Here is a 26,161-nt window from a genome sequence, read left to right on the forward strand (position 1 = left end):
AGAATTTCCTCTTTGCTCTCAAGAAAGGAGTAGCATTTTATCTCTGGAGATGAATATGATATTATCAGTGTAGTACAAACACACTGATATTCAGATTCTAAGAATGTTTTGCACAAAAAGGACTGTTTGCAACAAAATGAGACTCTCAAATAGGTTTTTAAAAATACATATTGTCTAGGGGACCTTCAAGATAGAGGAGTAAGACGTGGAGATCACCTTCCTCCCCACAAATACATCAGAAATACATCTACATGTGGAACAACTCATACAGAATGCCTACTGAATGCTGGCAGAAGACCTCAGACTTCCCAAAAGCAAGAAACTCCCCACGTACCTGGGTAGGGCAATAGAAAAAAGAAAAAACAGAGACAAAAGAATAGGGATGGGACCTGCACCTCTGGGAGGGAGCTGTGAAGGAGGAAAAGTTTCCACACACTAGGAACCCCTTCACTGGCAGAGATGGGGGGTGGTGGGTGGGGAAACTTCGGAGCCTCAGAGGAGAGCACAGCAACAGGGGTGTGGAGGGCAAAGTGGAGAGATTCCCGCACAGAGGATCAGTGCTGACCAGCACTCACCAGCCCGAGAGGATTTTTTTCTGCTCACCTGGCAGGGCAGGTGGGGGCTGGGAGCTGAGGCTCCAGCTTTGGAGGTCAGATCCCAGGGAGAGGACTGGGGTTGGCTACGTGAACACAGTCTGAAGGGGGCTAGTCCACCACAGCTAGCCAGGAGGGAGTCTGGGAAAAAGTCTGGACCTGCCTAAGAGGCAAGAGACCATTGTCTCGGGGTGCACAAGGAGAGCGGATTCAGAGCACAACCTAAACGAGCTCCAGAGACAGGCGCAAGCCATGGCTATCAGCATGGACACCAGAGACGAGCATGAAACGCAAAGGCTGCTGTTGCAGCCACCAAGAAGCCTGTTTGCAAGCACAGGTCACTATCCACACCTCCCCTCCCTGGAAACTGTGCAGCCCGCCACTGCCAGGGTCCCGTGATCCAGGGACAACTTCCCCGGGAGAACGCACAGCGCTCCTCAGGCTGCTACGAATCATCCCAAAACTGAGGCAGTGGACTTTGGAAACAACTGTAGACTTGGGATTTGCTTTCTGCATCTAATTTGTTTCTGGTTTTATGTTTATCTTAGTTTAGTATTTAGAGTTTATTATCACTGGTAGATTTGTTCATTGATTTGGCTGCTTTCTTCCTTTTTTTTTTAATATATAGATATATATTTTTTCCCTTTTTCTCTTTTTGTGAGTGTGTATCTATATGCTTCTTTGTGTGACTTTGTCTGTATAGCTTTGCTTTTACCATTTGTCCTAGGGTTCTGTCTGTCCATTTTTTGTTTTTTGGGTTTTTTAGTGTAGTTTTTAGCGCTTGTTGTCATTGGTGGATTTGTTTTTTGGTTTAGTTGCTCTCTTCTTTCTTTCTTTCTTTCTTTTCCTTTTCTTTGCTACTTTTTCATTTTTTTAAATAATGTTTTAAATTTTTAATTTTAAGAACTGTATTATATTTCTTTCTTTCTTTCTTTCTTCCTTTCTTTCATTCTTCCTTCCTTCCTTTCTCCCTTTTCTTCTGAGCTGTGTGGCTGACAGGGTCTTTGTGCTCTGGCTAAGTGTCAGGCCTGTGCCTCTGAGGTGGGAGAGCCAAGTTCAGGACATTGGTCCAACAGAGACCTCCTGGCTCCATGTAATATCAGTCAGTGAGAGCTCTCCCAGAGATCTCCATCTCAACACTAAGACCCAGCTCCACTAAGCGAACAGCAAGCTGCAGTGCTGGACACGCTAAGCCGAACAACTAGCAAGACAGGAACACAACCCCACCCATTAGCAGAGAGGCTGCCTAAAATCATAATAAGGCCACAAACACCCCAAAACACACCACCAGATGTGGTCCTGCCCACCAGAAAGACAAGATCCAGCCTCATCTGCCAGAACACAGGCACCAGTCCCCTCCACCAGGAAGCCTACACAACCCACTGAACCAACACTAGCCACTGTGGGCAGACACTAAACACAAAAGGAACTACGAACCTGCAGCCTGCAAAAAGGAGACCCCAAACACAGTAAGTTAAGCAAAATGAGAAGACAGAGAAACACATAGCAGATGAAGGAGCAAAGTAAAAACCCAACAGATCAAACAAATGAAGAGAAAATAGGCAGTTTACCTGAAAAAGAATTCAGAGTAATGATAGTAAAGATGATCCAAAATCTTGGAAATAGAATGGAGAAAATAAAAGAAACGTTTAACAAGGACCTAGAAGAACTAAAGAGCAAACAATGATGAACAACACAATAAATGAAATTAAAAATTCTCTAGAAGGAATCAATAGCAGAATAAATGAGGCAGAAGAACGGATAAGTGGCCTGGAAGATAAAATAGTGGAAATAACTACCACAGAGCAGACTAAAGAAAAAAGAATGAAAAGAATTGAGGACAGTCTCAGAGACCTCTGGACAACATGAAACGTACCAGCATTCGAATTATAGGGGTCCCAGAAGAAGAAGAGAAATAAAAAGGGACTGACAAAATATTTGAAGAGATTATAGTTGAGAACTTCCATAATATGGGTAAGGAAATAATCAATCAAGTCCCTGAAGCACAGAGAGTCCCATACAGGATAAATCCAAGGAGAAAAACGCCAAGACACATATTAATCAAACTATCAAAAATTAAATACAAAGAAAAAATATTAAAAGCAGAAAAGGAAAAGCAACCATTAACATACAAGGGAATCCCCATAAGGTTAACAGCTGATCTTTCAGCAGAAACTCTGCAAGCCAGAAGGGAGTTGCAGGACATATTTAAAGTCATGAAAGGGAAAAACCTACAACCAAGATTACTCTACCCAGCAAGGATCTCATTCAGATTTGACGGAGAAATTAAAACCTTTACAGACAAGCAAAAGCTAAGAGAATTCAGCACCACCAAAACAGCTCTACAACAAATGGTAAAGGAACTTCTCTAAGTGGGAAACAAAAGAGAAGAAAAGGACCTACAAAAACAAACCCATAATAATTAAGAAAATGGTAATAGGAACATACATATCAATAATTACCTTAAACGTGAATGCACTGAATGCTCTAACCAAAAGAAACAGGCTCGCTGAATGGATACAAAAACAAGACCCATATATATGTGGTCTACAAGAGACCCACTTCAGACCTAGGGACACATACAGAATGAAAGTGAGAGGATGGAAAAAGATATTCCATGCAAATGGAAATCAAAAGAAAGCTGGAGTAGCGATTTTCATATCAGACAAAATAGACTTTAAAATAAAGACTATTACAAGAGACAAAGAAGGATACTACATAATGATCAAGGGATCAATCCAAGAACAAGATATAACAATTGTATATATTTATGCACCCAACATAGGAGCACCTCAGTATATAAGGCAAATACTAACAGCCATAAAAGGGGAAATCGACAGTAACACAATCATAGTAGGGGACTTTAACACCCCACTTTCACCAATGGACAGATGATCCAAAATGAAAACAAATAAGGAAGCACAAGTTTTAAATGATACATTAAACAAGATGGACTTAATTGATATTTATAAGAAATTCCATCCAAAAACAACAGAATACACTTTCTTCTCAGCACTCATGGAACATTTTCCAGGAGAGATCATATCTTGCCTCACAAACCAAGCCTTGGTAAATTTAAGAAAACTGAAATCGTATGAAGTATCTTTTCTGACCACAATGCTCTAAGACTAGATATCAATTACAGGAAAAAATCTGTAAAAAATACAAACACATGGAGGCTAAACAATACACTACTTAATAACCAAGTGATCAATAAAGAAATCAAAGAGGAAATCAAAAAATACCTAGAAACAAATGACAATGAAAACACGATGAACCAAAACCTATGGGATGGAGCAAAAGCAGTTCTAAGAGGGAAGTTTATAGCAATACAATCTTACCTCAAGAAACAAGAAACATCTCAAATAAACATCTTAACCTTACACCTAAAGCAATTAGAGAAAGAAGAACAAAGAAACCCCAAATTTAGCAGAAGGAAAGAAATCATAAAGATCAGAGCAGAAATAAATGAAAAAGAAATGAAGGAAACAATAGCAAAGATCAATAAAACTAAAAGCTGGTTCATTGAGAAGATTAACAAAATTGAGAAACCATTAGCCAGACTCATCAAGAAAAAAAGGGAGAAGACTCAAATCATTACAATTCGAAATGAAAACGGAGAAGTAACAACTGACACCACAGAAATACAAAGGATCAGGAGAGATTCCTACAAGCAACTCTATGCCAATAAAACAGACAATCTGGAAGAAATGGACAAATTCTTAGAAAAGCACAACCTTCCGATACTGAATAAGGAAGAAAAGAAAATATAAACAGACTAGTCACAAGCACTGAAATTGAGACTGTGATTAAAAATCTTCCCACAAACAAAAGCCCAGGACCAGATGGCTTCACAGGTGAATTCTATCAAACATTTAGAGAAGAGCTAACACCTATCCTTCTCAAACTCTTCCAAAATATTGCAGAGGGAGGAACACTCCCAAACTCATTCTACGAGGCCACCATCACCCTGATACCAAAACCAGACAAAGATGTCACAAAGAAAGAAAACTACAGGCCAATATCACTGATGAACATAGATGCAAAAATTCTCAACAAAATACTAGCAAACAGAATCCAACAGCACATTAAAAGGATCATATACCATGATCAAGTGGGGTTTATCCCAGGAATGCAAGGATTCTTCAATATATGCAAAACAATCAATATGATAAGCCATATTAACAAATTGAAGGAGAAAAGCCATATGATCATCTCAATAGATGCAGAAACAGCTTTTGTCAAAATTCAACACACATTTATGCTAAAAACCCTCCAGAAAGTAAGCATAGAGGGAACTTACCTCAACATAATAAAGGCCATATATGACAAACCCACAGCCAACATTGTTCTCAATGGTGAAAAACTGAAACCATTTCCTCTAAGATCAGGAACAAGGCAAGGTTGTCTACTCTCACCACTATTATTCAACATAGTTTTGGAAGTTTTAGCCACAGCAATCAGAAAAGAAAAAGATATAAAAGTAATCCAAATTGGAAAAGAAGAAGTAAAGCTGTCACTGTTTGCAGATGACATGATCCTATACATAGAGAATCCTAAAGAGGTTACCAGAAAACTACTAGAACTATTCAGTGAATTTGGTAAAATAGCAGGATACAAAATTAATGCACAGCAATCTCTTGCATTCCTATACACTAATGATGAAAAATCTGAAAGAGAAATTAGGGTAACACTCCCATTTACCATTGCAACAAAAATAATAAAAAACCTAGGAATAAACCTACCTAAGGAGACAAAAGACCTGTATGCAGAAAACTATAAGACACTGATGAAAGAAATTAAAGATGATACAAACAGATGGAGAGATATACCATGTTCTTGGATTGGAAGAATCAACATTGTGAAAATGACTATACTACCCAAAGCAATCTACAGATTCAATGCAATCCCTATCAAACTACCAATGGCATTTTCATAGAATAAGAACAAAAAATTTCACAATTTGTATGGAAACACAAAAGACCCTGAATAGCCAAAGTAATCTTGAGAAAGATAAACAGAGTTGGAGGAATCAGGATCCCCGACTTCAGAGTATACTACAAAGCTACAGTAATCAAGACAGTATAGTACAGGCACAAAAACAGAAATATAGATCAATGGAACAGGACAGAAAGCTCAGAGATAAACCCACGCACATATGGTCACCTTATCTTTGATAAAGGAGGAAAGAGTATACAATGGAGAAAAGACAGTCCCTTCAATAAGTGGTGCTGGGAAAACTGGATAGCTACATGTAAAAGAATGAAATTAGAACACTCCCTAACACCATACACAAAAATAAATTCAAAATTGATTAAGGCCTAAATGTAAGGCCAGACATTATAAAACTCTTAGAGGAAAACATAGGGAGAACACTCTATGACATAAATCACAGCAAGATCCTTTTTTGACCCGCCTCCTAGAGAAATGGAAATAAAAACAAAAATAAACAAATGGGACCTAATGAAATGTAAAAGCTTTTGCACAACAAAGGAAAACATAAACAAGATGAAAAGACAACCCTCAGAATGGGAGAAAATATTTGCAAATAAAGCAACTTACAAAGGATTAATCTCCAAAATTTACAAGCAGCTCATGCAGCTCAATATCAAAAAAAACAATCAACCCAATCCAAAAATAGGAGACCACCGATATAGACATTTCTCCAAAGAAGATATACAGATTTCCAACAAATACATGAAAGGATGCTCAACATCACTAATCATTAGAGAAATGCTAATCAAAACTACAATGAGGTATCACCGCACACCAGTCAGAATGTCCCTCATCAAAAAATCTACAAACAATAAATGCTGGAGAGGGTGTGGAGAAAAGGGAACCCTCTCGCACCGTTGGTGGGAATGTAAATTGATACAGCCACTATGCAGAACAGTATGGAGGTTCCTTAAAAAGCTTAAAATAGAACTACCATATGACCCAGCAATCCCAGTACTGGTCATATACCCTGAGAAAACCATAATTAAAAATGAGTCATGTACCACAATGTTCATTGCAGAACTATCTACAATAGCCAGGACCAAGACCTGGAAGCAACCTAAGTGTCCATCAACAGATGAATGGATAAAGAAGATGTGGCACATATATACAATGGAATATTACTCACCCATAAAAAGAAACGAAATTGAGTTATTAGTAGTGAGGTGGATGGACCTAGAGTCTGTACATACAGAGTGAAGTAAGTCAGAAAGAGAAAAACAAATACTGTATGCTAACACATATATATGGAAGTGAAAAAAAAAAAAGGTTCTGAAGAACCTAGGGGCAGGACAGGAATAAAGATGCAGATGCAGAGAATGGACTTGAGGACACGGGGAGAGGGAAGGGTAAGCTGGAACGAAGTGAGAGAGTGGCATGGACATATACATACTACCAAATGTAAAATAGATAGCTAGTGGGAAGCAGCTGCATAGCACAGGGTGATCAGCTCGGTGCTTTGTGACCACCTATAGGGGTGGGATAGGGAGGGTGGGAGGGAGACGCAAGAGGGAAGAGATATGGGGATATATGTAAATGTATAACTGATTCACTTTGTTATAAAGCAGAAACTAACACACCATTGTAAAGCAATTATACTCCAATAAAAATGTTAAAAAATAAAAATAAATAAAAGTACATATTGGGGCTTCCCTGGTGGCGCAGTGGTTGAGAATCTGCCTGCCAATGCAGGGGACACGGGTTCGAGCCCTGGTCTGGGAAGATCCCACATGCTGCAGAGCAACTAGGCCCGTGAGCCACAACTACTGAGCCTGCGCGTCTGGAGCGTGTGCTCCGCAACAAGAGAGGCCGCGATAATGAGAGGCCCACGCACCGCGATGAAGAGTGGCCCCCGCTTGCCGCAACTAGAGAAAGCCTTCGCACAGAAACGAAGACCCAACACAGCCATAAATAAATAAATAAATAAGAATGATGAAAAATCAAAAAAAAAAAAAGTACATATTGTCTCCATCTGTCTGGAATGTTACTTAGTGTACGGATGCTGCGAAGTCTACCCTTGGTGGAGGAGAAAGCCATCAGTGCCTTCATGTGATTAGGTTTCAGTGAGGTTCTTGGTGAGATGGACAATTTAGCCCCAAAGCAGTCAAAGAATAAGCAAATCTCTGTCCTTCTCCTCCTCTCCTCCCCCCTCCTCGTCTCCCTTCTCCTCTCTTTCCATCCATTTGGCCAAGAATGGTAGTCTGCCTTTTCAGTTGTAAGAGATCAGGGAAAACCAATGTAAATGTCTCAGAAACAAAATTTGATCTTCAGCTAAATGAGCATGTTAGTGAATTAAAATTTGGATAATCTGCGTTTAAATTGTGAAAGTGGAAAATGATGGGTTAAGAGATTGAGTATAGGAGAGGAAAGAGCCTTAATCATTTTAGCAATTTGTATGTAATGTCCTAAAATGATTCACTAATCACTCCGCAGCTGGTACACTGAAAAAACACAGGGTACAAAAGCATTCCTCAAATGCCGTAGTCCAACAGAATCCATACTTTGAAGAGTATGTAGAAAACACAGGGAAAATGCGAACCTGTAGACTTGCCCTCTGAAATATACAGAAGTTTGTCTGTCTGAGTAAACTAACTAAGCAACCTATGGCTTCATTCATTTTGAACGATATTGTAACATTTTAATGAAAGTGATTAAAGAATTTCACAATCTTTAAACAGGATAATATATGTGCCAAGAGGAGAGCTTGTACTAAATCTTCAAGGGCCTTTTCAAGGACCTTTTTAGTTCACAATCACAGAAGTACAATGTTAATTTTCTGCTTCTACTAAATCAAAATCTGTATATGCTACTTAAATAAAAAGTCCCATCTGCATGTTTTTTGTAGTTACAGGCTTTAGTGCTTAATGTATCATATATGCCAGTCACAAATAAAAGAAAAAAATTAAAAGAAGCAAGGAGGGAAGGAGAGAGGGAGGGAGAGAGGAAGGGAGGAAGGAAGGGAGGGAGGGAAGAAGGGAGGAAGAGAGGGAGGAAAAGAGAGGAAGGAAGGAAGGGAGGGAGGGGAAGAAAAACCTGAAAATAACATTCAAGAATTACACTGGAATTTTTGCTTCATAGAACACAAAACATAATGTGCTGCTCAAAAGACAAGAACTTTTCTTTCAGTAGAAGCTAATAATTTGAACCCACCCACATATAGTTAATGATAATGGTGACTTAAATAGCTATATATTTCTAATTATCCTATGTTTGACTCTAAAAATGCCCACATGAGGATACTTTTTCCTTTTATACATATTTGTACGCTAACCTCACCACTAGCTTCCACACATTCCTAAACCTACCTGTCTCTCAGAGGCCTTACCACAGTGTAATCAAAAAGAAAAATGTTGGTTGGGCAATAGCTATTTGGCTCTGATGCTGCCTTCCCTTAAATTTAGTAAGAAGGTCTTGAACCATTTTAGTCTGCTTCATTATCAGAACTGGTATCCATTTACCTATGATTTGTTCTTGACAGCGATCAAATTCAGAGGTACTGTACTGGATGTATGATAAGCTGACAATTGTCAAGGCTGTTCCTGTGGCCATCAGTGGCTCCTTTTTTACTACCCAACTGTGTATTGTAAAACCGATTCAAATTATCCAGAAGCCCTAAAGTTATAATGATTCTCATTTATGGAGAGCCTTTATTCAACAATTCAAAGTGCTGCATAGGAAGTCATCGTGACAAAAGCTTCCTTAGCAAATTATGAAGAGTTGTATATATGTGTAGTTAAATTCAGGCAGAAAACATGTAAGTAATTAATCTATGTGCAGAAATACAGGATTATATTAATTATACTTTGATTTTTAACCCATTGGAGACTATTGTTTTTCTTGTCAGATTTATTTCTAAAAATGATTAACATATGGGTGTTATCTACACAGTTTGCCACACACAGCTAAGAGCAATTCATGGATGAACATATTCTTATAGGGCAATTAACCTACAACTCATGCAAAAGAGTTAATAGATCCTATAAATCTTCAGATAATTTATTCATCTTGTCATCTGAATAAATATTGTGAGTCATTTCTGGAGAAAGGCAGTACTTTCTCCTTTCTTTTTCTATTTTGCCTGAGGTTGTGCTGCAGTGGCTGTGTGCCCCGGTCACTGGAAGGAAGAGAGATATTTGCTCCTTTATAAATAAGAACACAGACTCTTTCTCCTTATATTGGATTTATTTTCCAGCTAAATGGATTATTTTGGCCAGGCTAAGTTTAGTAAGAACCAGAGTAGCACTAAGTTCATTGATCTTTAGTTACTTTAGAGAAGGAAGGAATGGAAATTCAGAAATGAAGGAGGAAATTCTCCATTCCATGCATGGAGATTGCAAGAATTGGAGGTGAAGAGGACGCAGCTGCATTTCTTAACTTTTGAATGAAAAGCAATTATGCCAAGAGCCTTCATTTTAGATTGTCAGCATGGGCCTATGTCATACCCATCCTGACACTCCCAAACTGAAGATTTTAAAGGCTTCCTGCCTTTGTCATTGAGACACCTGTCACCAACTACACTGAATCAGCATCTCTAGATGCTGGGAAATACATATTCAACATGAATCTATGTAAGAAGCAACAGTAGGGAGGCTGGAATTCTTTAGAAACCTTAAAGAAAAAAAAAAAATGAAAGCAAAATTTAAGCCTAAAAAAGGAACTGAAGTTGTGATGAAATTTTTCACCCCATAAAATATACTTCAGATTCCATTTTCACTTGTTTGTGATTGAAATAACCCCAATGTCAAGTTAGCAAAGCAAATTCCTACAAAAAAAATTTTTTTAAATATATTAACTACAAATATTACTGGAAGAAAGAGAAAAATATGTTTCCTACATAGGATCTGTAAAACGAAGAGGCTTTGGGCATATTATTACAATAAGAAATATTTCTAAACACTTTATTTTTATTGTAGGATAGAATAAGTAAGGATGAAATAATCTATCAGTCACATATTCTATTCTTTAAGAAGCATGGTAAAATAAAAAGAAACTGTGATTCTTTAGAGTACTGGAAAAATTTTGGTACTCTCTACATGTTAAATCTCATTTTCAAATACATTTATTATTCATTCTTACCCTCTTCATCCTTGCCCTCCTGCTTAGGATCACGTCTATGAGTCAATTGCAAAAGCAGTGCTCATTTCCCGCTTACTCAAGTATATCAAGATATTCAATTTATGATTTCTGAATTCAAAGAAGAGACATCCCCCAGAACTCCAAGTGACACTCAGAAGAACTCAAAATTTTATAGTTCATCAGCTTAGATATCTTTCTGAAGAAAGGCTAATGTTTTTTTTATACCTTATTAGCTATTTGATGGCACATTTACACAAATGTATTCAATGTTAAAAAAATTTGTAATTTTATATAACCAATGGGGTTACAAAATAAAACTTTCATTTAATACTAACCCTTTCAAGAAATACTAAATCAAATCTCCAAAAACATATAATTTTATGCTTTATTAAAATTAGAAATGACAGTACATATAGTTTCTCCAATTGTAGCCTATTTTATCACCACCAGCCAAAATATTAAAATAATAAACTTCTAGATTAAAGAATATTTAAGGCAGCCACCCAAAGGATACATATTTCCAAATAAATTCTGATAACTCAATATCAAATGACAATAAAATTACAGTATTAGATCACGATTTCAGATAAACTCCAACAGAATGCAGAGGACATAGAATTCGCTTATTTACATAGCAAAATCAAGAGGAGAAAAATTAGGTGTAAACAAATTTTTGACAGCAAGTACTTGCCAATCTGTCTTAAGGTTAAAACTAACAATATTTTATCATGTTGAATTCAATTTTCATCCATTTTCTTCTGGATATAACAGCGGTCTATTTATTAACTGACTAAAATACCTATTGGCTCTCATTTGTTCTATTTTTTCAAGTCTATTTAATTGAAGACATTAATTTGATTAATGTCCAGTCACCAACCAGTGAGATCATAGACCTAATACTCTCTGATATTAAGCACTTAGCTTTGTAATTCTTTCTGATGAAACCTTTGAAGCCTGAACTTTCCAGTAAGTAGTGGAATTAGCCAAATGGAATATTATTTTTCCCTTGTCTGTCTTATTCTAGGAGATAGAGTTAGCACACAGTAGAATATCTGTGCGTCCTTCTTCTGGGGGCCACATCAAGGACATTCCAAATGCTATCTTGAGTTGCATTTAATGACCAGCCCAAGTACTTATCAAAGAGTGTACTGACTGAGAATTAACAGTTAAAGCTTCAACCCTCCCTGAGTAGGTAGTTAATGAATTTGAAGTCAAGAAATGACCACACTAGGTGTTGATACAAAAAGCAACATAAGGCTTTCCAAAGAATCTTATGAGGTAGACATTATAAGTTCATTATCTAGGTAATGTAATAGAAGATAAGAAAATCTTCAGTAAATACCTAGCACTAACATGAATAAATTTTTTTTAATTTTATTGTTTTGATATAGAAACAATATTCTTTTCTTATACCTTGAAAATATCATCAAAATATAAAATTATCCTTTAAAATTTTACTTTTAGCATGTGGTAGGCAAAATAATGGTCCCCCCCAAAGATGTCCACATCCTAATCCTCGAAACCTGTGAATTATTACCTTGTATGCCAAAACGAATTTTGCCTTTGCAGGTGTAAGTTGAGGCCCTTGACATGGGAAGACTATCCTGGATTATCCAGGTGGGCCCAATGTAATCATAAGAGTCCTTGCAAGAGGGAAACAGGAATGTCAAAGCAGGAGAAAGATTCAAAGATGCTACACCACTGGCTTTGAAGATAGAAGAATGGGATCATGAGTCAAAGAATGTACCGGCCTCAAGAAACTGGAAAAAAAAGCAAGGAAATGGTCTCTTCCTTAGAGACTCCACTGATACTTTGATTTTAGCCCATTAAGACTCATTTTTGACTTCTGACCTCCAGAACTGTCAAATAGCTACATTTTTTGTAACTTTTTCCAGCAGTAATTGGAAATACAAGTGGTACATGGCTACTTATAAGGCCATTTTCCTGTGGTCTTGGCAGTGATAAAGCCACCATAAGCTTATAAGCATCATAATTGGCATCAACACCCACACAGAGGATATGGAGAGAACCTGAGTTATCTAGTTTGGTCTCTAGGCAGCATTTATCTGACTCTCCCCTCCACTTTATGCCGTGGAGACCATTTTGTGCTTTATTATTATACCATGCCCAGATCATATTACAAATTGGAATTAACAGTGTGTCAATTATTTAACAAAAGCTTCAGTTCTCTGTACCCACTTAGATGCAATTAATGAGCCAAAAGAGACCAATCATATCAGTTTTAACTGCTTGGCCTTCAGATTGGAGCAAGTTTCTGCTTTCTTGCTTTGGAAAGGTCATCATAATTCTATTTTAAAATCCTAAAGATCACAAAACATTTAAAATGCTTCCTTGAAAATTTTGAACGTACCCCAAACCCATTCAGGTCAATAAAGAATTATCATTTAACATTTGTTAAGCACCCACAGTCTGAAAAATATCATACCAGACAAAGAAAAAGGGACAAAACACACTAAAAAATTATAAGCACTTCTTTTAAAGAAAATAACCTTCACCTGTAGGTCATGGGAGGCGATAATTCTGATTGATCAGAAATAATGACCCAGCAACTTGATTACAATGAACAAGCCATGATGAAAAAGCCACACTAATCTCTATTCCTGGTTAAAATGTCGAGGTCTATGATTAGACCATAGGAGTCAAAGATCTGAACTATTCTCTGATCATTTTGAGAGAAAGGTCAGTGTATTATATATACTTCGGTAATAGCCTTGTAAATTTTGTGAAAATAGTTTTCTCATCCTCTGTTCTTGTGGCTAATCTCTAAATTACTTTGAACAAAGCACTGCTACATGTTATAGGAGGTATAATAATTAATAAGGCCCTTCTTTCAAGGATATCACCACCTAGTGGAAGAGAGAAAAATTCATGTGTATGCGTATTTTTCTATTCCCCCACAGTGCCTAGCAGAATATTGCCTTGTTAAAGAAGATCCTTAATACATGACTAATTATGTGATTACAATACAAGGCAGAATGTGGTAAAGATTATGTTAGAGGTACAAACAAAATGTGATATGCTAAAAGTTTCCCAATATCTGAAGAACTACAACTTGTATAATTGCCATTTGCTAAATTATAAAACCAAGCTTGGTGTTATTGATATATAACATGCCTAAGGTCAAAACCTTTTTAAGTTGAAACAAAATCAAGGAAATTTTTTAAATTTAATGAACTTTTGGCTTGACTTTAAAGGAACCCCCAAGTAGATGTGGTGACAGAAATCTGCAACCCCACCCTGCATGTCAGAGGAAAATATGAATCCCAGGAATTAATTCAAGACTCATGCTATTCCCCATCCAACAGAGAAAGCAACCATTAAAAGCTACTGTGTTTCTTTGTGCCGATGCCAGACTCCAAGTGCTCCATTGTACAATACTGCAGACCCACTGGCAGCAACAGCATGGCTAATAGAAGAAATATTCTTTCCTCAATAGAGGTTTATATTATGCTATATTTAAGGGGGAAAAAAAAGCTTGTGCTTCTAAGATGAGTTTTCTTAACAGGTCCTCTAACAGTGAGAACACCAGTGTGAATGGGGGAAAAGAACATAAAATTGTGATTCACTTTAACCCTCTTTCATGGGACTGGGGCCAGGGAGACTAGGTAGTTGCAAACATACATGCCCACCTAGCCAAATCTGGAAGCCCTGTCGAGACTGTAGGACTCAGAAAGGATATAATGGGTAACAGCTCAACCTGTAGAGGAAGTTAGCCTTTTCAAGAGGGAGATGAGGTCAACAGAGAAATTTAAAGGGTAGATAAAGAACATAAACAACAAACCTGAGGTCAGGAAAGGAGGGAGTAACCATGGCAGTGCCCCTCCAAATTAAGATGTATGTGTAAAAGATGTATCAATATTTGAACTTGAATAGCAGGTTCAAAGGGTAGTCCCAACTGGCTAGAACTTTAATTTTTTTCTCTCCTATGTTGTAATTTCCTTATGACACTTCCCTGACTGCGTATACCTGCAGTTTGCTGTATAAGCCTTTTGGAGACTGAATGACAGAGTGCAAAAAAGAGAGATGTGCTCCTTCCATTCACTCCAAGACCTTATCAAAGAAAAGCCATTAGTCTACTAAGAGAACTATGGTTTGCAAGTACTATGATAATCAACAACACCAACAAGCAGCCCCAAAGAGCATTGGAAAGACCCATAACCACAGAGAAGCAATTTGCAGAGGACATATGAAGAGACATTTAAACTTAAACTTCTAAATACCTAGCAAATTAAGAGAAGCACCCACTGAGAAGGAAAGGGAAGGCACATGAAACCTCTGGTTTATGTAAATTTAATATTCACAGTAGGATAACATTTTGAAATAGCAACCCAAAGTTTTTTGTTTGTTTGTTTTGGGGGATTTTTATTCCCAGTAATGCCTTTTACTGTGGGTCTTCCATAGTTAAAATTGGACCTTGAGACTGAGATTTATTAACTTAAAGGAGAGTCAGACTGGGAAGACAAAGTGTTGAATCTTAGATTTTTGACTGTCAGAATGGGTTCTTAAAATCAAAATAAGGTTAATAGTTTTGAAAACCCAAATATTTGATTGCAAGAATCAATTTTCTTATTGAAATATTTTTTTGAATTCTGAATGGCTCAAAGATTAAAATGTATACTATCATGGAGAAAATGAGTATTAATATGATTTAGGTTTTTTGCCCAAAAGGATATAAAGTTCAAACAGATTGGAGGATAAGGAGTGTTGAGGTGAGGAAAGCAGTAGTAATGTTTACTTTTAATGGATCTGGAGACATCTCACCCCTAAAACAAGCCAAGTAAGTGGGGAAGTTGATTACCCTGTGCTTTCAGTAATCTCATTCTTTTTATCGTATTGTTAAAATGAAAATATCCTTTTGACTTCAGTTTAAAATCTCTTGTTTCATTGGGAATTGCTTTCTTTTGATTATGGTTTGTTTTCACCTTGTGATCAGTTTTCTGGATTGCCCATTCAATGGTGAAACAAATCCAAAAGTAAGATATCTCAACAACTAAGGGGAAAACAGTTACTATGTTGTATAATGATGTGTGTACTAACATATGAACACAGATTTCCTGATGCTTATTTTTCACACAATATTGAGGCTAAGGTGAAAACATTCCAACTCAAAAGGGGTTATAAAATTATCAGGTTTCTCCACTTCTTTTCTGCTTTTGTTTCTTTTAAGAGCAAAAATGTTCATTTCTCAGGTTTTTAAAAACACTAAAAGAAGCAGAGCTATCTACTCTTTCTTCTAAATCACTGTGCTTCTTAGGAGGTATTCAAATGGAACCAACAGGAAACACAGCTGAAACTGGCTTAAACAATAAAATGAGATCCATTGGTTTTCCTGCTCAGAAGGTCCAAAAGTATAGGGAGGCCTCAGAAGTGACTTAATTCCACAGCAGGATGATCTTTCTGTATAATGGATTTGCCTCTTTAAATTTCTGTTTCACCCTGAGGCTGACTTACCCAACAAAAGATAGACACCATCAACTCTCAGGACTACCTGCTTCCTAATCTAAGCCCATAGAAACAGAGGTACTTTTGGAAGTTCTCTCAGAAGACATAGTTCGTGTCCCAGAAGTCTCTCAAAAATCTTTTCTCATGTCTTTTTAGCTCAAATTGAATCACATATCCACTCATGAATCTATGGCTAAGGGATGGGTTTATTCTAATGGGCTTAGGTTTGAGCCATATGACCTAACCCCAGATCCAGAGATAAAGCCAATTTCCTCCAAAACACTTAGGCTTCTCAGAAGTTATATGGGGAATTACCCAGAGACAGAAGAATGGATATGGGGGAAGAACCACAATGTCCATTATACATATTCACCTTTGGCTCACATCTTGTACATATTGTGTTTTAGAAGCCTTGTCCCCTAACCCATGCCTCTCCACTTCAGTCAGAGTGAAAGTAAAAATGTATAATTATTTTAATAAAAGTACTAAGTAAGCACATTATATCCTTAGCCTCCAAGAGACTTTTAATAGTATAAATAAGATAAAGTATGACTAATATAATGAAGCATAAATGAGAGTAAACTATTTTTAAAGGATTTCAAGTCTCAAACCTGGATCTGGGGAGTTTTGGAATTTTGCATACAGGCTTTGTTTTCTTCCTTCCCCAGAGTAAAGAAGAAATATGTTTTAGAAATTTGTGGAAAATAAGAAGTTAAAATAAAAGTCATCCTAAAGAGCCTCAAATTATCCACATTGTGATATCAGAGAAAACGAATTGCTTAGAACTTTTTACTTCTGAAAATGACTCTGATCCTATTAATATGATTAGCAATATCAGGATATAACCCATCTGAAGATAGCCTGTAGTATCTGGATTACGATGCTAGCATTCAAGATAGCAGTTATGTGGACACGTTTATTATAAACTTTGGAATAAAAGTTATAGGACTATGCTGACGGATTAGACAGGATATTGGAGGAGAAGAATCAAGATTAACTCTTAAGATTTTTGCTTGGATGCTTGTGATTTCATTTACTTGATCTGAGGAATATAGAGTGAAGTGGAAATTGATCAAGAACTCTGTCTTAAATAAAATGTTTAAGATGGTTAAGAGTGGAGAAATTGACAAGACCATTGGCTGTACAAGTCTGGAGGGATCATGGCTAGAAACATATATTTGAAAATCACCTATATATAGATTATATCTTAAGTTACAGGACTGGATCACCTAATAAAACAGTATATGAAAGGAAAGCAGAGAGCTCAGGAATGAGCCCTGCCTTACTCTGTAGATTGAACATTTGGAAAAGGGAAAGTTCCCAAAGAAGTTTGAAATGGGTCACAGTTGAAGTAAAAAGAAAACCACCAGTGTTTATGTCTCAGACCACAAATGGAGGAATGTATTGAGAAGGGAAGGCCACATTATGGAATTCTGCTGAGGTCATGATGAGGAATTGAAGTGAACACTGGATTTAGCCACTGGTAACTATGACAAGAGCAACTGAGGATAGAAGAGGGAGGAAAGCTTGGAAAGTTGAGACAAAAATTGAAAAGTAAGTTTGAAAACATATATAAATACTTATTTTGAGAAATTATGTAATGAAACGGAACAGAGAAATTACATAGTCACAAGCACAGAAGGTGGAATCAAAACAGACTGAGTTTTTGGTAAAGTGAAAGATAACGTATTATAGCATACATGTAGGTTGAGGAGAATTGCCCTGTAAAGAGGGAGAAATCAGTGATACAGGAGATAGATGACATATTTGTAGAATGAAAATTATTAAGAAGGCAATAGTCTTTGGAGTGTTAGCGTGTTTTTATTTTTTTTCTGGAAAACCACACCCTTTACCACATAGTTGAAAATAAGTTATATGAGTTACTTTAATCCTATATGAAAACCATGATTCCTTAAATATCTGATTTTTACAATTAAATTTCTGCATTTAAGTTGAAGTTGAACAGCTTGTTTTCCTCTTGCCCTATAACTGATAGGAAGCATTGAAAACTAAGAACAAAAGGACATCAAATACCTAATATTCTAAACTGAAGCACAAATACCTGGGGCCAGACACCTTGACTGTAGCCAAACCTACTTTGTTACCCACGCCAATAACTTCCACTGCCCTATCCCTTCCCCCAAAATAAACCAAATGCTAGTGGGAGAAAGGGAGGAGAGTCGCTTTAGTCTTGAGGCTTTGTCCTAGGGAGAGAGCACTGTGGCTTGCTCTACTCACAAGGGGGAGCCCTACCGACAGAATACTCTCTACTCTCCCATTAATAGGGTAATACATCTCTAGAATTGCCTAGGAAAGTCCTGGTTCATGACTCTAACCTCTTGCATTCTCAAAAGTGACCTGGTTTGGACAATGAAATATATGTTCACTCTACCCAACAGCCAAGTAAGGAGTAACTTTCCAGGAGAGGAGATTGGCATTACATTTCTTGGATGAAAGTCAGTCGATGCCATGAGCTCACTAATCTTCTGGGGCCTACATGAGCTGGCAGAAAAGAGAACTGCCTAGAAAAGACAATGTGAAGAGACAGGAACAATGGAGCAGCTTGCATTTTCATGGTTTGGGGTGGTGAGAATGTAGCAGATTTCTATGAATCAAGTAGACATTAGAGAAGGTACCCAGGTTTGAGTCATCTCCCTGGTCCCCAACCAGTAAGGGCTGACCACAAAGAGCAGAGAGACTGAGAAAAAGGCTGGAACTTTTGAAGGTAGAGAGAATAAAGGAAAGGTGAATAAAGGAATTAGAGCCAGTGAATCTCCCACCTCTGGGATTGTGAGATGGAAAGGAACATCTCAGGGGTCCCAAAGAATCACACTTGTGTCTGGAAGAGCAGCATTTGATGCCTGCCAGATGGAGGGCATCCACATCTGGCCATTGTTATGTACATAAATATTCAGAGCAGGGACACGTACCAGTGAGTTTAAAAGATTATTGCCTGTTTCTGCAACACCTCCTCCCACCACTATCAATGGGGTAATCAGATTCAGCCTGAAGGGCGAAGGGGTGAAGTCCTAGAAATGCAATGCTCCTTGGCCAGCATTGGGAAGAGAGACAATGATGAAATTCAAGTTTTAAATTGGACAAAACTACAATGCACTTTTTAATAACAGAAAATGATGGGAAAACCTTGGGATCTCCCAAGATGTTATTATGGGTCAGAAAAAGGATAATCAATGAAAGATGGTTGAAGGCAATGATTGGAGAAAATAAGGCAATGATTGGGTTTGTAAATAACCAAGTTTAGATCATCCAATAAACTTATTTGATTAAAATATTACCTGCTCTTCCACCCCACTCGTCCCACTCAATCATTTTATTATTGCAACCTGCGTTGGGGTTTTAGATTAGGTGTAAGTATAATTTGTTTCATAAGATTATTTTTTTAATGGTGGTTTATTTTACTCATGAGATTAAAGGGTGGTTGGTGATGAATTCTGAACTCAAATACCTAACTTCCCTTTCTAGAATATAATATTTTCAAGCACCAAAAGCAATAATATCTAACCCAGAAGCTAGAAACATAAAAGGCTGAACATTAGGAACCTGCATTTCCATCTTGCCCTGAAGTGCACTAAGTAAATGCAGAGGTTTCAACTGTTATCCATTTTAATTCTCAGATACAGAAGGGCAAGTCAAGTAGGTAACTAGCTTCTATAGATCTCTCTAAGAAAAACTGAAATGATCAACTTCAAGCAGCTAATCTAGCACTGGATCAAAACCCCTCAGGGAAATATTTATGTTTTACTAGTTTACTCAGAGAAACAGCTCTAGGGATCTGCAGATATCCTTTGTGATTTTGACTGAAGGGAACACTGATGCCAGAGCTGAAGCTTGTGATTTAATCATAGAAGCAATTCAGCCTTTAACAATCCTATCTCCTAAGAAATCAATAGCTACACTTTCAGTTCTATTAAAGGATTTTTTAAACTTCTCCACCTGACCAAGATATTAATTTGTATATGTTCCATTGTTTGCCTTTCTGGTTGATGCCTTGAAATGTTGAAAGACTAATTCAATGATTCAGTTTGAAATAATTTCCCCCCAAAATTTCCTCTGTCATCATCATCATCATTATTTTAATTATTTATTGATTCACATACCATTTTTCAAACACTGAGTACTTTAAGGAATTATCTACAACATCCAAAGATAACAGTTCACATCAGTCTCCCAAACATAGTCTTCCAGTCAGTGAAAGGTGGTACAAAATAGCTTTTAGAAACAGATTTTGAAATAGATTACCATTATTATTATTTTTGTTTAATGGACAAACAAAAGTTCAATTGAAGAGCCAGAGAAATTGGGGCAACTCAAGGAAAACCTTGGCCTATCATAATGCCAAGGGCTCATGAAATCTGGGATTATCTACACTGAGGTTCTCAAAATTTTCACATGATGGAGCTCTTCATAACATATGAATTATACAGAGGATGTGGTTTTCTATCAATTAAGAAAAACATTGCCTTCCTGCTCTGATTTGCATGGATGACTGTTACTAAAGACATTTCATTCTACCTTGTAATAATAGTTAAATTAGTTTAACATTTGAATAGATGTGGATTTCATTAAATTATGTGGTATATTGAACAATAGTGGTGTACTGAAACAGGCATTAAATGGGGAACCAGGAGTCATGGATTCTCTTCTAAGGACGAACTGTCCTATATGGCCTTGCTTAGTCCTAAAGGCTCTACATCTCACTCCTTCATTTAAAAATGTAAGGTCCCAGATATAATGACTTTCTAAACTTGGAGGAAGTAATCAAGAGGATGTGACCACTGGTTGACCCATGAGCTGAACTCAGGCAGTAAGAGTTTCTTTACCTCGTCCCCTGTCCTTGGAATGTACACTCTACCTACTGTTCTCACAGTGGGAACTATTCCAAGGACATAGCCTTGAGACAGTAAGGTGTTGTTGAGACCCTCTTGACTGTGTATGTGACTACACTCAGTTAAGGCTTTACATAAACTCTTAAGATTCTGGTGGGCGGGTGCAGAAATCATCTTATCTTGCGGCCCCCCAAAACAAGTCTTGTAGGATCCCCTGCTTATTAAAACTGCCACCTACCAATCTGGAATAGTCTGCTTTTTTCCTTTGATCTCCGCTTGCCCTCCATGTAGGAGAGACAGTTTTCGAACAAATAAAACTCTAAAATTTTCAACTCTAAAATGTTAAGATTATTGGAGATCCATAAATCTTGTATATTGCTCTTAAAGCTAAGCATTCTTTTCGCCATGGAAGCTCTACAGGCACCTCATTAAACACTTTATTTCTTATTTGTTGACAATATTTATAATTGCATCTTTTAGAAAATATGTTTTATTATATTACAATCAATGTTCAAACTGATTTATTAGAGGAAATAGGCCAATGTTCATATCAATTTGGCCTCTGGACTTTGGGGATAGAGACAAACACAGCTTTACTCACAGGGTTTTGTGATTAGTTTATCTTTATTAAATACTAGACTGAGAACAGAATGAAGATATTTCTAATTTTAGCAGAAACGGTGTTTAGTGAAAGTGACTAATGTGTATTAGAAGTGATCTAGTCACCTAGGTATCACCAGCTGCTAAACAAGGATCATGTCTTCTGTTTCCATGTATGATCTACCTTGGTAATACAGAAATGTGTAGCCATCCACAAATATTTACTGAGTTCCTACTCAATAATCAGTGTGTCAGCCATCGTTCTAATTATTGGGGATATAGTAGTGAAAAGATATGCCAGAAAAAATTCTTGTCCAAACAAGAATATATACATAGTGAGAGAGAGAGACTAGAACTAAGAAGTTGTGTGTGCTTACACTAAAAGTCTCCATAGAAGTACAATTTCCATCTCTTTGGTCAACTTTGCTCCCAATTTACTTAAGAATAAAAGGAACATATACATTTAAAATTCAAAGTTATGAGAACAACATGTAAGTAGAATTACTTGTGTCTATATCTGCTGAACTCTTGATACAACGCACCTTTAAAGGTGCTCAGTCATTAGATCTGGGTACAAATTGGTACTTGATAGCCTCAATAATTGCTCTGACATCATTATGTTTAGCATTTCCTAATCTCAAGATATTAACTGTGCCTCTTCTTTTTTCTAACGCTAAGAATATAAATTTCTATACTTTTACATATGTTTTTAAAGTATGACTGCTCATGTCAGGCACTGAGCTCAGTTCAGGGAATATGATGGCTGTAATATAGCCCTTGCCTTTGCCTATACCACATTTAACATAGAGAAACAAAACACATAAACAAAGAAAGTAAGATGCAAATTGTTTAAGCTATCCTCCAAATTACATAGGTTCATAGCAATGAAAAGGATTGTTTCTGAATAAAGGGGTTCCAAGACCTTCACAGAGAAGACATTTTCTTTGCCTCTTTACAGATGAATAGAAGGTCACCAGAAAGAGAAGAAGAAATAGAGGTTAATACAAACTAATTTATAAAGATGTTTAAATGGTTAAACTTTAAGTGAACACTAAATGTAATGATTTTCATAAGCAAATTTTTTTATAAATAGAGACAAGTTACTTGATGACTAATTATTCTATGTATCACCTTTTCAAGACCTTAGTCTTATACAAAGATCTTGATTAATTGAAGATTTTTAGAAGATACCTAGACTCTATAATGTATCAGAACACCTAATCCAAATCTATTGGCACTACCCTGTTTTCTTTTTATTATGACTCCTCTCTTCCAACACTCTGGACCCTCTCCCTAAAAAACTATCTCTGTGACTACTACTGAGATTAAAAAACTATATGCCTCTATGTCAAGGTTGTCAATCTTTTTTTTGTGAAAGTCATTCTTATATTCAAAATTTAGAAAAAGAGCCATTTAGGCCAAGATATTTTATTAATATACTTGGCATTGAACACTGATATTTAGTTTTATTGACCCAATTCATGTGTGTTTTTTGTTGTCCAACCAAAAAAAAGAATCTTATGTTAATATTTGCTTTTTTTAAGTACTTTGGTATTTTCTACCACTCAGGGAAAGGAAAAAGAAAGGAGAAGGGAACAAAAGGAAGTGAATGAAAATAAGGTCTTATGATGGAAAAGAAGAGATTTTATTTCTATGTTTAATAGATCTCTACAGCTTCCAAAAAGTTTCCACAATCTATCTCCTCAGACAGATCAAGGAGGCATTATAAGAAATCTGTAGCAGAAGGAAAATGTCAAGGAAACATCACAGATATAAAACAGATTTTTTTCCATGAACAAATCATTTCTAGGACATATTTTCTATAAATGTCCAGCACTTGCCTTGTGCAGGTGTTCTTGACAAAATAATTCAGGCACAGAAATTCTAGAATATTAAAAATCTGATTTTTTATATGTGTCTTTTTCATATAAGTGAATTCTAAATTCAAGTTAAAATGCTAATAAAGTATATATCCTTAATTTTTGCTTCTATCATTTGAAAATGGAGAAGTTAAATGTCAATACAAATGATTTTATAAACATGCAATGCTTTGGAAATCATAAATTCTAAAGTTTTTAATGCAAAGAAATGTCAGAGTTCAAAGATTCTAAAATACGTCATTTGCTCTTATTTCTCTTATATAGTTTTATAATACCCATTTTAAGTAGCTAGAGACTGTTACTCTAAACTGAGTTTCTCAGAAAGAGACTTTTTTAAGCATAATAACAACAAAGTTATTACTAAAAAGAAAGGATTTATTCCCCAAGTTTCTTTGCAAAAGTCAATCATGCCTGCAGAGGAACTTGATTAATGGTGCATAATCTACAGATGTTATGGAAGCCTTGTAAGTGAGAATGTTAATTATCTAACATTTTAGCAGAAAGATAAGAGTTTAACCTTTAGAAAAAGAAAGACAGGACTAAATAACTCATGGGAATTAGTAATGGGATAGTGAGCTTTTTATATTCATAATGGCAACTGAAATCCATCCCACATGACAACTGACAGAAACACATGAACATCAGTTTTTACCAAGGCTGACACATGAAGTGTTGGCAGCCTCTTCAGCTTCATCCTAAATAAGGGTCTATATCTCTAAAGTACTCAAGAATACTAGCATGCACACCAGAGGAAATTTATTACTATGGGTTACTTTAAGACAATTGAAACTTTAACAAAGACTCAAGAATTATCAACATACTAAGTTCTAATTTTTTAGGCTACTCTCTAATACAGCTGTGCATGATGAACCATAGCTGCCTATAATCTAATGCACATTATTTGAAGGCTATTTTTTGTGTGTTTGTTCCTTGTTTTGGCGGTGGGTTGGGGGTGGGGTGGTAAACCCTGATTTTTTTAAAAACAAAAACTCATTGAAATGTTCATGTGTACCAACGTTCAAATTCCCCTTTCTACCTGAAGTCAAAGTTAATATAAAACAGAGAACTGCAGGAGTCATTTAGCTTAATTATGTAAACAATGAAAGGCAAGAAAGACATTTTATTTTAGCAATATATAATATTCCTCATGAAACCTAGACACATTAGGTGGCAGCCCTTTTGAACTGAAATGCAAGGTCAGCAACATCAAACCTTCAGGTCTAGGCTATTCCTTTAAAAGGAGACTTCTCAAGAAATGCTTCCTCGATATTCTTTAAGGGACCATCTTCTTTCACCTGTTTGAATCTTCGTGTTTTTCAGACATTTTTGCTATTAACCTTTTTATCTCTTGCTCCACATTACCAAAGTAATCTGATTCTTGCTAGGCTTTCAGCTACCACAGATACATTGATGACTTCCAAGTCAACAACTCCAGATGAGTTTTATCAACTGCATCCCAGGTGAGCATATCTAATTGTCTACTGTATATAGCAGGTATGAATTCTAGTCTACAAGGCCACCACATCCAATAAATGAATTTTCTTTATTTTTCAATATTGAACTCAATTATTTTTCAATAATTGAACTCAATTATTTTTCAATAATTGAACTTCTCTTTTGAGAATTCATTTCACCTGATAATAAAAACTTAATTTCAATCAGTTAAAGGAGTAATCTGCTTTCTCCCTTGTCTTGTTTTAAATTCTGGGGACACAGAAGCCTTTGAAGACAATCTGTTTACATACCTACAATGTCATTTGCTGAGATGTCTCTGCTCCTAGTTTTACTTTGCTCAGCAATCCACAAAAATCAGTGCTGCAACCTCCACTCCCTTGACATAATTTCAGCTCACTTTCAGCCATGTACCAGCCATTCTAGGGTACATGGAAAATACTCTCTTGATCCCAAACCACTCAGAGCTGTGGGAAAATCTGTGATGCCTTCTCTGGTAAGTCTACCTAGACATACAAGGAGAAGATTTCTATTGCTCTTGCCCTTGCTTGTTGTGAGGGAACACTGTAATTTGCCAAATCTCCAGACTCTGGAGTTGATTAAAGGAGGTCCCTTTCTGGAGCCCATAAAATTCATCTTTAGTCTAGAGAGGGGAGGAAATTTGCAGAAAATAAATATTTTAATCTTTTTTCATGATGAGTTTTTCTTTTTTTAAATCTTTTCTCTATGGTAAGGCCTAGGGTTATGGAAATCAAGCCCAAGAATTAATTCTTTTGAGCTGCTTTATATTGATCATCTCTTCTCCCGTGGCAGTGCAGATGGAATACTCTAACTGCCTCGGGTAGGGGAAGACCAACTAATTCCAAGAGAAGGAATTAAAACATCATTTACAACTCAAAATGTTCTCTTGCCTCATCATTCTCTTCAGACATATCTTCCACAAATAATATACACTCAGTAGATCTAAAAGTCATTGTCTTCTACCCAAATCTATCTTCTTCCTGTGTGGATATCTCAGTGAATGGCTTGGTTGTCCATCTAGCAACCCCAAACAAAAGCATCTATGCTACGCAAGAGTCTACTGCATCCCTCAATGTCCAGGTAGTAACACTGTCCTATTAATTCAAATGTTGTACTAGTTCTCAAGTCAGTTCCTTGCTTTCTGGGCAGTGTATTAGTTTAATCCCTCAACATTTTCTGCCTAGACTACTGCATTAACTCCACACTAATCTAACTCCCTCTGTATTTATCCTCA

The 26,161-nt window shown here is 36.6% G+C and overlaps 1 long non-coding RNA gene across 2 annotated transcripts in view; it reads right to left on the reverse strand.

The window, feature by feature from the left end:
• LOC103016067 (uncharacterized) overlaps positions 1–26,161 on the reverse strand; it is a 235,856-nt gene that overhangs the window by 73,542 nt on the left and 136,153 nt on the right. The window lies entirely within an intron of this gene.

The sequence above is a fragment of the Balaenoptera acutorostrata genome, chromosome 4 (assembly GCF_949987535.1).
Source record: "Balaenoptera acutorostrata chromosome 4, mBalAcu1.1, whole genome shotgun sequence".
Lineage (NCBI taxonomy): Eukaryota > Metazoa > Chordata > Mammalia > Artiodactyla > Balaenopteridae > Balaenoptera > Balaenoptera acutorostrata.